Here is a 16,563-nt window from a genome sequence, read left to right as displayed (position 1 = left end):
GGCAGTAAAGAAGTTCTGAGCATCTGCTTCCATACATACATGTGACATATGATGCTCATAAGAGCATATACTTGGTATACTGGTATACTGCCCGGACATTGGACTACCTTGGCAGCAGATTATTATCCCAGGGATAAAAATCCAAAGGGGGATATTCCAGGGTGACTTTCTGTCACCATTGCTATTCTGTCTTGCCATTAATCCATTAAGCTGTTTACTTAACAGTTTAAGCCATGGCTACAATTTGGCTTCTAGAAAACAACAAAGTCTAATGACTTCACATCTTCTCTTTGTCGACGATTTAAAACTGTATAGCTTATCAGATGAGTAACTGAAAACACAGCTGCAGGTTGTCAAAACTTTTTCAGATGATACTGGAATGTCATTTGGTCTTGATAAATGTGCAAAAGCAACCTTTAAAAAAGGAAAACTGCAGCACCAGTAAAACATCAGTTTGGGACAAGAATGTGATATAAAAGAACTTGAGCAAATGGGAGTGTATAAATACTTGGGAATTGATGAAGGATCAGCAATAAAACAAGAACAAATGTGAATTAAGCTAAGCAAGGAGTACTTCAGAAGACTTAAATTAATCCTGAAAACAGCACTGACATCTAGGGACAAGATCCAAACCATAAATCAATTTGCTCTTCCTGTCTTAACTTACAGCTTTGGAGTGATTGACTAGCCCTAAAAAAGTGTTGGATAAATTGGATATTAAAACAAGAAGGATGTTTCACCTCACCAAATGATTTATAAAAATCAGTGTATACCAAGATTATATATTCCCCGTTCCAAAGGAGGGATGAACCTCCTTGAAATGGATTACATGTATAGATCTGCAATCATGGGACTCCACACATATCTACTGACCTCACAAGATCCAAATGTAGTGAAAGTTTTGAAACATCAGGAGAGTGAATCTAAGATGACATCTCTGCTTAATTTGTTTGCTTGCCCCCCTGCAGAAACATAGTAGAAAGTGTGTTTGTTAGTTAGGTGTTGTTGTAGGTGGAGGGGATTTTATTCACTTGTGCAATGTACTTTTCAATGCTTTGAAGCACATTTTCAATGTTCTGAGTTTTCAATGTTTTGGGTTTTCCGTGTTTTGAATTTTAGATGTTATGGTCTCAATGTTATGAAGTAGACCCAACAAACTTAGACTACTGCCTTTAACTATTTGTGAAAGGTAATGTCATTCTTTTGCACATTATTTACAAACTGTATATCACTAATTCCCATTAGTTTCTAAATTCTCATGTATATATTTTCATTACAAAATTTTTCAGCTTTAGAACTATTACCCTTTCCTCAGCTTTAGAACTATTACCCTTTCCCCTGAATTTATGTTTGCTCATAATAGGTACAAAGCTTATGGTGTATGGCTGGTTCATTTCAAGTATTGGCTAACTTTCTAGGATCTCAAATTATGCTCTGTACTTTTTTTTTTTTTTTTTTTTTCGTCCAGCACAAGCTTTCTGAAAAACATTTTTCTTGGTTTTATAGGCTCTTGGTATGTGTTCAGTTCTACCACATTTCCTTCTCTAAATTTGTATTCAAAAGCTATGGGCTGTTTATCAAAGTACCAGCGAGAGGCTTTAATTTTGCTGCAATTCATGATTTCATGACTATGCCAATTGTAACTTCTTCCCTGGTCAAATCAGATGTGAAGTCAATTATATTCACCATAAAACTGAAGCCTGAAGCATCTTCTAAATACCTCAGTATTCAAAGATTATGCAAAGGCTGACATACTAAAACTTAGCCAAATTTAAAATCCCCTTCCATCCTGATGACCTCATTGCTGATGCAAATTGCTTAACTGACAAATTTCATGTACATGTAAAAAGATGCACAGACTATCTCCCCTCCCTCAGAAATAAATACAACGCTAACTAATAAACCCATGCGGTGGAACCCAAATATAAAGAAGCTCTATAATAAAAGAGAAAACAAAAACTATTTGCACACAAAAATAAATTTAATTCTCAAGATGACAAAACCCTCTAGATAAACTAAATAAGGAACTCTAGACCTTGATTAAATCAATTAAAGCCAGATATGATGTAAAAACTAGCCACTCACATGAAGGATAACCACAAAGTCTTACTGAATTGTGTTAAAAATGTCAGAAATAATGGCCAGCACTTTGTAGAGCTAAAAGTATATCACTTAGACCCAGAGGACATGGACAATCTACTAGCAGATAAACTTAATTCAAACTTCACCCCCTAATATTCTCAGATCACATACCCATACATACACCCTCTACTCAAATCTCCCTGTAATGAGTTCTCAAGGTTCTATCTAACATCAAGAACACTACATCTATGGGGCCAGATAACATACCATGTTACCTACTGGACAGTGAATGGATCATCTGTGTAATCTTTTTTACTCTTTGGTTTGGATGTTACTTGGGATATATTCAGGCACCCTAATATTTATGAACATCAGGCTTGATCCATGTTACTAAAATATAAAAAAAATAATCCACTTATGCTGTACTGTTAAGGCAAAAAAAGGTCAGAAACATGCATGTTTATAGCTAGAAGAGTGTTGCTTTATTGGCCTAAATATACCTGTAAAAATCAAGGGCACTCAGAAGCTCTGTAGCTGAAACACTGCCATTTCCTCAAGAGTCCATTTGCATATATCCCAGCTTGACAGAGTCTTTCTTGCAGTTTTTACTGAATGTTTTGTCAGTGTGATGTATATACAAAAGGTAGAAGATAAACATGCATGATTCTAATATAAAGCTCAAATTACAGTTAATGAATTACCTTCATGCAGCAATCCACAAGCCATCACAGATCCAAAAAGCGTTATTTGTGCTACATGTTTATAGTTACAATAAGGCCTGCAGACATAAAAGCACTACCGAGAAAAGGACTTTTTGCCAGTAAACACAGATTTGACTCATTTTCTATAGGCAAACTATGGCTTTTCAGGAAGCATCCATCTCAAAAGCCATGTCACATTCTAGCTAATAATAGCACCTGCATCTTTGAATAAATTCAGTAACAGCATCAACTCTAGGATGGCTATAACAGATTTAATTAAGCAACAGTTCTCAATGGGGTATGCATTGATGGGAAATACGGACCACTTAAGGGTATGACAAGGCCCAGTGCCACAGACAGTGGGCCTCTTCACTACTGGAAGGTTTTCTGTTATTCATTACAACTCACTCTGGAGATATTAATGCAAGTGAAAACAGAAATTTCCAGATACAATGTTTTATTTTACAATTTATACAGTCTTGGCTACATTTCTTCTCTTCCCTCTTGCCTTATCTTTTCTCAAATCCTCCTCCTTTTTAACTATTCCTCCACCCCATACTAACCCTTTCACTATTTCTTCTCCACACCTTCAATTTCTCTCCTCCCAACTACCACCACTGTATAAAACAGAAACAGCAACATTACTCTTAAGATCTCTGTCCTGTGTTACAGCTTCAGACTACTGTAATGAGTTCTTTGTTACTATTATACTCTCTTTGGAAATAAAAATATTTTAACCATATAGTTATTCACACTGTTTTAGCTTTGCAACGCTGAGCTAAACCTGAAAATCAGTGTTCTCATCTGATCAACAAAATAAAATAAAATGTATGCATGCATGTATGTAGGACCTGAAAATAATCCAATGGAATCAGTGTTCTAACCCAATCAACAAGCAAAACAAAATAAAATAAAATGTGTGCATGAGTGTATGCATATAGATACTCTGTTGCATTGCATACAACTGCATATTTATCTTTTGCTCATTCTCTGGCATTATGTAAACTTTGATTTTTCAGAAATAATCAACCTTAGATGATACTGTCAGACTGTGACTTTGAGGTCGGTAGCATGAACACTTAGATACTGACATTTAATGCATGTTGAAAGTATTTTGCAAACATCTCATGCATTAGTTAGCATTTAGAAATATTATGTGGCGTGTGTGTTTGTTTTTAAAAGAAAAGAAAAAAAGAAAAAATCCATGTTTGTGTTTTGTCCTGGCAACACTGATGCTGTTTAAATTTGCCTGACCATTTTTTGCATAAGGCTGAAAATCTGTCACAATGAAAAGACAGTTGAGCCATTTGGAATGCATAAAAATAAGGATTGTTGTATAATATAACATCAATACATGGTCAAGGTGTAATGTTCAGTGTTACATACACAGACATATTGAGCCCTGATCATGAGGGTGAAGTCTGAGTGACTAAACACAGTGGAAGGAGTACATTACATTGTACATTTAATTGCCTTTCTTTGTTTTGCAAAATAAATAAATAAATGAATAAAATGAAAGTTTGTCACAGGTTGTATGGATACTGTTCATGTGTATACGTTTTTTTTTTTTTTTTTTTTAATCGCCCACAATGTGATGATCTAACTGTGAAATAAGGTACTACTGGTGTATTAATATTCTTAAACACAAGTTGTCAATATGCTTAGCAACTTGAGCACTGTAATAAAGAATATTAAAAACAGCACCTGAAAGGAAGCACTGTGCTTCAAAGAAAAAACATTTAGTAACACTCATGGTCACAGTTCATTTTACTTACTTTGCCTTAATCTGAGCTGCAAAAATAAATAAATAAAACATTTCTGATAATCAGAATACTGTGACTTTCATAGCAAAGCCCAGAAAGGGAGACCAATGGCGTTCTCAGGTTTGAACTTTAAAGCTGAAATAATTGGCTAATGTAAAATGATCTGTGCAGACCTCATTTAGGGAATGGCTGTTTAAGAATATGATAAAAACTACCACAAACCAAGCCAGCTGAGGTGCATCTCAAAACCAAAAGTACACAGTCAAAAATCCAAGTCAACAAAGACACACCAATCTCAATCTCCAGCATAAAATCCAAGTGTATTAAAAGTTGTTGCGCAATTTTGCAGACTGTGCTGCTTCATCAGAATACAATATTCAATTCACAAATCTGATGAGCTTTACACAAACCTACAAGCCATTAATTAATCATATGACATTTTAGGCCCCACCCTTAAGCAGATATTCACTCATTTTCTGTATACGAAATATATAACATACATATAAATAACATATATGTGTATATACAAAAATATATATAACATATGTATGTGAAAGCGCTCAACAACTTTTAATAAACTTGGATTTTATGCTGGAGATTGGGCATCAGTGTGTCTTTGTTGACTTGGATTTTTGACTGTTTAATAATGATAATATCTGCTGAAACACCCCCATGCACTAGACTAAGACAGCTACATCTCTGCCTTGCATAATTTTCTTATATGCAGCAAACACAGAAAGAAGGTAGCACATAACAGTGAGAGCTTGGCTAACTAACAGACAAGATTTAGTATGCTGGATATAAAATGTTTACATACTCCTGTTAAAATGCCAGGTTTTTGTGATATAAAAAAATGAGACCACTATAAATCATTTCAAAACTTTTCCCACCTTTAATATGACCTATAGCCTGTACAATTCAATTGAAAAACAAATCTGTTAGGCAAAAAATATAAAAAACAATAAGCTGGTTGCATAAGTGTACACACCCTTATACTAATACTTTGTTGAAGCAACTTTTGATTTCATTATAGCATTCAGTCTTCTTGGGTAGGCACACCTTGACTTGGCAATATTTGTAAAAATGCTCCAAATCTGTCAGATTGTGAGGGCATCTCTTGTGCACAGCCCTCTTCAGGTCACCCCACAGATTTTCGATTGGATTTAGGTCTGGGTTCTGGGTGCGCCATTCCAAAACTTTAATTTTCTTCTGGTGAAGCCATTCCTTTGTTGATTTGGATGTATGCTTGGGGTCATTGTAGTGTTGAAAGGTGAAATTCCTCTTCATCTTCAGCTTTCTACCAGACACCTGAAGGTTTTGGGCCAAAAGTGACTGGTATATGGAACTGTTCATTATTCCCTCCACCTTGACTAAAGCCCCAGTTCCAGCTGAAGAAAAGCAACCCCAAAGCATGATACTGCTACCACCATGCTTCAACGTGGTGATGGTGTTCTTATGGAGGTACAAAGTGTTATTTTTGTGCCAAACGTACCTTTTGGAATTGTGGCCAAAAAGTTCAACCTTGGCCTTATCAGACCAGAACACATCTTCCCACATGCTTTTGGCAGACTTGATGGATTGTTTCATAAATTTTAGCCGGGCCTGGATGTTTTTCCACATAAGAAAAAGCTTCCATCTTGCAACCATACCCCATAGCCCAGACATATGAAGAATACTGGAGATTGTTGTCACATGTAGAACACAACCAGTACTTGCCAGAAATTCCTGCAGCTCCTTCAGTGATGCTGTAGGTCTCTTGGCAGCCTCCCTGACCAGTTTTCATCTTGTATTTTCATCAATTTTGGAGGGGCATCCAGTTCTTTGCAATGTCACTGTTGTCCCATATTTTCTCCACTTTTTGATGACTGTCTTCACTGTGTTCCATGGTCTCCTGACTGATACCATTCAACAATGAGATCCATTTGAAGCTTTGTAAGCTCTCTGCGAACCATGGCTTTTGCGGTAGCAGGCAACTGAGTAAATGTCAGGAAAATCCTACTAGGACAGCTACACTTTATTTGGGGTTAATCAGAGTCTCTCTAATTGATGGCAGGTGTATACCCAAGAATACTGAATGCTGTAATTAAATCAAAAGGTGCTTCAACAAAGTATTAATTTAAGGATGTGCACACGTATGCAACCAGCTTATTGTACATTTTTTACTTTTTATATTTTTTTCCCCAACAGATTTGTTTTGAATTATACAGGTTATAGGTCACATTAAAGGTGGGAAAAGTTTTGAAATGATTTATTGTGGTCTCATTTTTTATATCACAGAAACCTGGCATTTTAACAGGGGTGTGTAACCTTTTTATATCCACTGTATATGTGGAGTGCTGTCAGTATTTCTTTCAATGGATATATAGATATGTTAGCACATATTGGCAATCAGCAATCAGACATACTTATAATGCACAGACAAGCAATCAACAGTAAAATCTGACAAGTCGATGTTAGTTTAAAAAACAACTTCTGCTATATATAATATTTAATTTTCAAGATATTATGCAGTACAAGTCAATGTAACAACACAGGTAACAACAGGTAAAATGACAGTGGGCAGAATGCCTTGAGTAGAGTAATTACACTGACGTCTGTTTAAGTTTGCCAGAAGACTGAGTAGCCATATTATAAATTGTCTTGGGTGATATCAAAGGTATTGAGTCATGTGATAGCAAGATGTTAGAAATGACAGCAGATAGATTTTGTTCTGCATTTGTAAAATTAAGTTGGACCTGGACGTTTTATTTATTTAACATTTGTTTACCGGGAAAGTCTGACTGGGACAGAGCCCATTTTCAGCAGAGGCCTGGGGAGAAATGCTCCAGATGCAAATCTTTGGAATGTGGGAGGAAACCGGAGCACCCAGAGGAAACCCATGAGAATGCAGGGAGGATATGCAAACTTGGCACAGAATGCACCCCAGCTGAGAATCAAACTGGAGAACCTCCTGCTGTGAGGCAACAATGCTAACTACTGCACCACCCAAACTTCTGGCAGATTGCCCCATAGTTTGGGTCCAGTAACGGAAAAGGCATGGTTAGGTATAAAAATGATCAGTTTGTTAATCTATGTAAATAGATGCACTGTTTGTTGTGAATATAGGACACAGTTAGATAATATGATTATTAGTTTTGAGGAGGGTTGTGGGCTAAACAGTATGTAGGATTTTGTGCACTAGTGCAAGGAATGGAAGGTTAGATAATTCTTGCATTGGAAGACACTTTGCTCATACATGTGAGATGCAATGATGTTAATAGTGTGAGGACAGGAAAATAAATAGGAAATATTGCTAGATACTGTGTGCAAGTCTGACAGATATTTTGAGAGGTAGGCCATATTCTAATTGGAAATGAAGGATTCCTCTACTGATAGCTGCCCCTCCATTAGAGAGTGATGGATCTTGGGATATGTCAATAGATGTTAATAACTTGATAATTTCAGATTTAAGCAAGTTTACATGCTTAGTCATATTAAGAGAGGGTCCACTGACATTCATAGGCATTTGAAAAAAATGACTGACACTTTTGAGGGCAAGGGAGTGAAGGGTTTCCCCAACTCACTAAGAAACAAGTCACACTGGCAACATTTCAAATTTATTTTACACATCAGTGGCCAGTGTCACAGCCCAGTCTAGTTCCCATAATGCATTCATGTTTTATAATTAGTTCCTTTTTTAATTTCATGCTCTAAGTAGCATGAGACATAAATGCAATATATTGCAAGTAATTACAATTGATTACATTGAGAGCTTTCTGACACTATTGTAGCGATACATTATTTTTCTCAGTTGCTAAAAAATAAATACACAGTAATACTCTAAGAATCTAGAATACCCTGCAGGTTGGGCAGCACTGGAGAATATCAGACCACCCAGTATGGTGTTATGAAGCCTGATGTCATTGTCTATGGAAGGTCAAAATTTTCCTAAAGTGCCATCCTGAATGATATTACTGCTTTTATAAAATAAGCCTTTTTGTGACCTTGCTCCCTCTTTTTTACTCAGTGGCCTTTGTCACAGATTACAGCACAAAAAGTTTTAGTATTTTTAACCAACCACAATCCAATAAACATGTCATTATCAAAAAGACATGAGTTCAATACCAGGTAACTGTGCTTTACAGATATGAATATTCACTTGTAGCTGAATGTATGACACAGGCTCTTAGATAACAGTCATTTCCTATAGCTTGCAAAATTATTCAGCTTCTGCCATCCTACTATAGACTTAAAACTCTAATGAATTACTGCACTGTACCCCACCACAAAATAATGCATCACAATGCAGCTATTTTACTGCTGTATTGTCCAAACTTTGGAAAAAATGTCTCACTTAAGATAGAATAAAACCTACTTTAGAGCAGTATTTGTACTCATCCGCTGCATTCTAGTAGATACTGCTGTAACAGAGTCCCTAGATGCAATCTACAGTCAGAGAATACAATCAGAATGGTTGCCCTTCTTACAGTATAAATGTATTACCCATGATGCTTCAATCTACTGCACCTGAATTTAGTTATTTTCATCACCACTGTCCATAATGTTAATACTTATTGCCTCATCCCATCTTCTTTCCTGGAGAGGGATACTGTATTATTATACCTTTTTTTTTTTTTTTTTTTGCAAATACAAATACCACTGCTCCATTATTATGTTAGACACTGTGTGCATGCAAGACTGGTCTGGAGACTGACATAGATACTTAAAGGAGAACTCCACTCAAATGCCAAAGTTTCTTTCCAAAACTGATTTTCCCTCTGTGAAATCCAATATTAAAAATGACACATACAGAAAAATTACCACTAATAGCTATTTAATTTATTTTAATTTCAATTGTTTTTGTTTGCCTTTTTGTGGAATCTTGCATCTTCTTTCCTATGTTTGTCTCATCATCTGTTACATCACTATGACTAGGAGGGTCAGAGTAGTTAGGTCACTGATTGTAACTGCAAAGCCATTACAATAGTGGCTCTTAAACATGGGTATTTAATTGTACCTTATCATTCACAGATTACCAATATCATACTACAGATGAACAATGCAGCCTGGGATTACAATTCTGAATCTGAACAATAACATAGGTTTTGTGATTAATTTTCAGAAGTAATGACAAGAAATTTTCTTACACCATCCAGCCATACTCCTTTTTTTCCCATGGAACTGGGGTATCATATCAACAGAGACAATCCTCACATGGCTGGGTGGCTAGCCCTACATTAGTTTATTACTATTATTAATATTAACATTCTTTCTTATCAAACATTATTGGTCTTTCCCTTTAATCAAGCTCTAAGAGTGACTCAAGAAGGAAATATTCCACTCTCTCACTTTTTTATTTGACAGTACCTGTTTTTTTTTTTTTTTGTTTTCCACACTGCATTTTTTTGTAAAACTGTATGGTATCATCTTGTGATGTTGGTTACAGCATTTATGCATTATATATAGTACTGGGTTGAAGCAAGCCAATGAGTTGGGGTAGTGGTGGTTAACATTACAAACACTGTTTCTAATGTTGTTTGTCTTTCAGCCTTTCCCAGTTAGGGGTCGCCACAGCGGAACTCCGGTCCGCTAATGATTGGCAGTTGTTTTTTATGGTGTCGAGTTGCCAGCCCGATGCCCAACCTCAACGAAGGCACGCCCATTCAATGCATGTTTTTCAAAAGCCCACTTGACCGCGGGGAGGACATGCAGACTTCACACAGAAGGCACTCCCAACCCAAGCCGAGAATCGAACGGGGGAACCTCTTGCTGTGAAGCAACAATGCTACCACTGCACCACCGCGGAATTACTATACCAGTGTTAAAACTGTGAGTGTAACACAAACCAGTTCATCTAACACCTATTAATCACAGGGGTCACATTTCTCACACTTGGACTTTGAAGTACAGTTATTAATTTGAAAAGAGCAAATAACTCACCTATTCCCTTCAAGCCTAACATTCAAATTGCTGTTCAAATGCTGTATCAGAGGTGGCCACTAATAAAAATCAAAGGAAGCAAAAGTAATGAAAAAGATGGGCTGATGCTGACAGTCAAAAGCAGGTAACCACAATGCTACTGTAAGCTGGTAGTGAGACAGAGAACCACAGTAAATGATCTTATCACGTTGTCTTCCTGCCCCTATGAAATAACATGAATAAATTAACACTATGAATACCACTTCTGGTCTCTCCTGAAAAGCGGCCATTGGCCTAGTATGACTAGCCAAGTCAACAAAGCATATATATATATATATATATACACATGTGGGTGTGTGTGTGTGTAAAACAGAGAGTCAAAAACCTTGATAGACAAAATCACACTTCATGACAGCCTCCTTTCAAGTTATTTTGGGGTATAAAAACTAGAAAGCAATAATAACCACTTACATTTGATACAGAGATGTTAGTAATGCAGGAAAGTTCAAAATAAGCTCAAAAACATTTTTTTTTAGCTTTTTGGGTTATCATTTAACTTTAGTTGTAAGTAAAGAGCATAATTTCATTTTTTATGTTCTGCAGAACAATTTATGGTTTCCTCTGTCTGATATATAAACTTGTACTTAACTCATATCCACTATTATCCTCAGCAGTTGTTAGCATATTCTACAAAAGTAAAGTATACTAACATTTTTCTTGCTTTTTTATTTTAAAATTATTTTAACAGTGCGATGGGATCCTGCTTATCTGTAAAATTCTGTAAACGTCTTTATCAGCTACCATATCTTGTATATCTGTACAATTTTGCATGGAGATACATCACCTAGGGACTTGCTGTAAATTACACACTCAATCTAGCAAAATAAATAACCACATAAGAATAGTTTAGTTTCATGTCAGTAACACACGCGCATACGCTCACACACACACACACACACACATATATATATATATATATATATATATATGTGTGTGTGTGTGTGTGTGTGTGTGTGTGTGTATGCCCTTCATGGGTGCACAGTGATCATTTTAAATCCTGATTATATTAGTTTGAAAACACAAAGCTCAAAAATGTAGGGGTTATTTTTTATGTGCTAAATAGAAACTGCATATTCAGAGTGTTTTTGGAGAAAAGGTCTGAAAAAAGTGGTAAGAGCTAAAGTAATGCACTGTCTTTCAGATTCTGTATACAAAATTCATATACAGTATATAATGCAAAAACTATTTTAAGATCCTATATCTTGGAGAATTTATGTAGCAACATCTTCTATTTCAGGCACTAGTAATTCAAATTCCATTTTCCAGATATAATAAAATAATTTCACTGGCTTTACCTTAAATAGGGAAAAAATTGCTACCCATTTTTGTAAACACTGTTACATACTAATGCTTCTACTTAAGATTTTGTACATAATTTATGTTAGAAGAATCAACAGCATTGCTTACTCTATACATGATGCTGGTAAAGGAGGTTCATTAAAGCTAAGTTCAGGAGAGGTGGTTTTTGAATGGACCATCATTACTGCAGCAATTAGAATGTCTCCCTGTCTGAAGAATGCATCTGGCTTCTGCAGCTTCAGGTTACACCCGGATTGTGTGGAATAATTCCAAAGTAACACAACGATCATGGAAAATACAGATGCTTGTAAATTATTTTTCATTGTCGATGTATTGAGCTGGTATTATATTATATTATACTGGATAACTTAAGTGAGAAAAACAAGTAGGCAAGCATCATGAAATCACTCATCATTATAGAGACAAACAGAAATGCAAATAATAATGCAATTATTGATGTCAGTACAATTTGCGATCATTCTGTATCTGAATAGTTGAAACTAAGCTCATTAATGATCATATTACTCATTGTATATGTATTTTAATAATCCTCATAACATGGCCTTTGAATATATAATGTTGAAAAAAAGTCAACAATTAAAAAAAAACATGCACCTGTTGGAACTAGTTCCTCTCTGATATCCTGATTGTTATGTGAAAATGTAATGAAGTCACCTTGGATTTATAGAGCACTGTAAACAACTGATCAGCATTGCTTTAGGGAGGGTTTGCCACAGTCATTTATCCAGAAACATAATTAAAGCAAAGCGTTCAGCTTGGTTTATCTGTAGTCACAATCACCATTTTTATCTTAATGAAAAAAACGTAATAACAGTAACCTGACAAAATTTAAGGTTGGAAACTAAATGGCTCAGTCATGCATACACACTATGTTTTGTTTGTTTTATTTGTTTTATTTCTGATTTCATTCACTAAAACGAATCACTCATGAAATACATAGGTGATATAAGTGATATTGTCATTGTTATTAATAGTTAACATTACCAACTAGATACAAGTATTGTGATTTTAGGAGGCCATTGCTGAGGCAAACAGTTAAGGTAATGCCTGAAGAATAACTGTGGGTTGAAACAAACAAAGGAAGACTTCACATGTTTATCTTCTCTCTGCAGTAGCAATGCTCCAGCTGCACTACTTTTACTGGTTTTATTATTATAGTCTGTTTTACTCAAAATGGCAGAGGGAGGTTAACCACTGACAATTTTTGTTTTTCAGCCAAAACTTTTTTCCCTGTAATTAATTGTGTTCCCACAATGTGACATAACTTTGTCTGTCCTTTTCCTTATTGTTTTGATGACCTCTGACTAAGAACTGCAGTGCACCAAATACCCTCTTTCAATGAATTCCCTTGAGAAAATTTTCTGTAAATGTGTTTTTTATGACACATATAATTTTTTATTAACTGTAAGCTCATGAGCGGAGTTGTATTATTATTATTATTTCACGAGTAGCAGTTTTAATTATCCTTCCGTTTCTAATGCTGGCATTCACTCTCACTGACTTATTCTAAAATATGAATTTTCTCTTAAAACAGGAAATTTTCCTTCTTCTACTACATCAATGTACCCCTACAACATTCCCATTTATTTCTGTTAATAACTTGAATACGTTTTATAGTAATACAATTTTAATAAAACCTTTTTTCCCACTAAGTGAAACTGTAAATTAAACACTCTAGGCACAGTGAATGACATAACAGTGCTGCTCTTATCAAACACAATGCAAATCCTCATTATTTATTTTATTTATTTATTTATTTTATATTTGTTTACTGGGAAAGTCTGACTGAGCAGAGCCCATTTTCAGTGAAGGCCCAGGGAGAAATCTCCAGCACAGAAACAATTACATAAGTATATACAGTTTACTATCACTTACACGAAGTGCAGGCAGTCGAGTCTCTGAAGGTTGAATTGAGGATTTACAAAGCGCAATTAATCAACCCAAAATAGGTCGATCACATATGATCGAGATGAATGGTGCACGCGATCATTTGACATGCGAGATTATACTGTCTACTGTAGTACAGGGAGGTTGCAGTTCAGTGAGGAACAGGGAATTAGCCCATTTCCTCAATGTAGTGCAATCTCGGAGTTGGTGTATTTAATGTGCAGGGGGTATGGGCTGTATGGAGGAGTAGCCACCCTGTAAAATAGTAGAATTAACATACAGTTGATTGTAGAGTTCAATGTTACGTTAATGTGCACAGCAGGAGGTGAGTGACGTCACCGCCTGCTGTGTCAAATACATCGAACCACGTTAGTCGATGTATTCATTTTCACTTTTGTTTACTATTCAGAATTTTGTATTCAGCATTTCAGGTCAACATTTGAAAAGGTCGACCGAAGCTGATTCAAAATTTCAGTAGTAAACCGTATATATATATATATATATATATATATAGTGAGATTGTTTTATACAATGGTAAAAAAATACGACAGGAATCACATCATTTATAACAACTTATGTATAATAAAAACTGGATATTAGTTGGCTGAGTTTTATAGGGGGTTGTTTAGAGGAACATGTAGCTACTCCTGATATACATATACACATACATACACATTACTGTAGAATGTTAACTATTGATTATAAATGCTTATTTACAATTAAAGGCTGGAGTTACATTACACACATTTTATGTTAGTTAAGTTAAAGCCGAGGGAATGAAGATGTAGTAAAATAGAGGTGAGACAGGTAGAAAGTAGAAGGGGAGGTTTGATAAGAAATTGTTATCAGAGAGAGATAGGCAGTAAATTTGTAGAAGGATGAACAAGTAATATAGTGGGATATATGGATGATAGCTGCTTTGAGGAGGGGGAGTGGGATCAATAGCTATTCTTTGTTAGCCTGGAGTATCACATAAACAAAGCCATGAGTCTGGTAAATATTGATTGAGTTGATTTTTTCAATTGAGTTAAGTTGCTAGTGGTTTTAATAGAGTGAGGAAGTGTATTCCAGATTTTTGGAACATAGTTTGAATACAGAGAGTCCCCAGCACTGTTGGTGGATTTGGAAACTTGTAATAATGATTTATTTGTTGATCAAAGTATACGTTTGTTGGAATAAGGTTGAATTTTATTTAGGAGAGCAGGAATTTTATCAGAGTGATTGAGTAGTTAATGAGTCATAGCTAACTTGTATGTCAGGAGATGTGGGAGTTCTAGACAGGATAGTTTTCTTAGGGAAAGGCAGTGGTGTGTCCTAAGTCATGAGTTTGTGGCAAGTTATGTTAGCTATTATCCTCTAAAATGTTCATTTACCTCCATATTTCACCCAAGTGATAGGCTTTATTGTAATGAGCTTTACAGTAGTGTTTCCCTACCCTATTTTCCTAGAGTTCTAAGGCTTGCAAATATTTATGTAATTTAATTTATATTGTCTAGTTGACTAATAAGGCTTGCAAATATTAATGTAATTTAATTTACGTTGTCTAGTTGACTAATAAAGGGACTGTTATAGCAGCTTACCTTGCATAGTTTATTTCTAGGCTAGTCTATAATATTTCTGCTTCTGTAGATCTTTAAGTGTCTATTGCCTATTTCACTATTTTTATACTGACAGAACCCTCTAAAATATCTAGACTGTAAAATGCATAGTTAGAACATAACTAAACTGTTTGTTTTCATTTCTTCTATACATACTGACTGTTTATGTACCATTGCCAAAACTGTAAATGATATCAGACATTATAGCTTGCTTGCTGAAGTTAATATTTACTAAATTAGCCTGACTATCTACACCTACCTGTGTCTCCTGTAATATTCTCAATCTACACAGCCTGCTTTCCATGTTACAACTCTCTACCTCCTTCTTCTAACCTCTCCTGCACTGTACTTTCTCACTTTTACTATTCAGTATAACCCTACATTACTTCTCAACTCTCCCTCTCAGATGTTTCCATTTTATATCATTTTTATAGGCTATAACCCTACAGATTTCCCAAGAATTTCTGAAGGCAACCTCCACACATGCATTAAACAAATCAATGAGTCTGCCTCCAACAGAATACTGTGGAAACCGTGGAAACCCAACTGTACAGTATATGTACATTTAAATCTGGTCATCTATTATTACCTTAATTTTTTTATTATGATTATGCCCTAGTACCTGCTGCACATCACCAGAATGCCTACCACCTCTTCCACTTATTTCTTTTCTCCAGGTGTCACTTACCTACTTTTCACCAACAATACCCTTTACTTTCTAACCATTCCTGCAATGATATTCCCTTTATGTATGCATTTCTGTACCAGCCTACATTCCCACTTATTTCCAGTCTACCATTTCTCGTTTTTACCTACTGCTCCTTGAACCCCCCCCCCCCCATATCTTTGCTACTCTTCCTGGCATTTTTACAGTACTTTCTGATCTGCAATAGCAACTTCTACAGAACCTGAATACTGTCTTCAAATACTGACACAGTGAGTTAGATTAGTGACTTACAGATAGTCTCTGCAAGAACATCTGCCCAGAACTAGGCCCTTCCCACTCTGGTTGCCCTCGCTACACTCAGGCTCACGCTGCTCCACTACCCTACCCCCAATTTCCACCCACCCCACTACACCTAACCATAAACTTAACCAGCCCCAATTACAAATTTCTTCCAACACCTCTATCCATTTGTTCAACCTTTCTCTCACTATCCAATTATATAGACTCTCTCAGAGCCCTACCCATTACACTCATCTCTACCTAGCAACCTTTAACATCACTACTTACCCCTTATCCAATTCAAACTA

This window comes from Protopterus annectens, chromosome 14.part0 (genome assembly GCF_019279795.1).
Source record: "Protopterus annectens isolate FY-2018-M chromosome 14.part0, PAN1.0, whole genome shotgun sequence".
Lineage (NCBI taxonomy): Eukaryota > Metazoa > Chordata > Ceratodontiformes > Protopteridae > Protopterus > Protopterus annectens.
Note: the sequence above shows the minus strand (reverse complement) of the source record.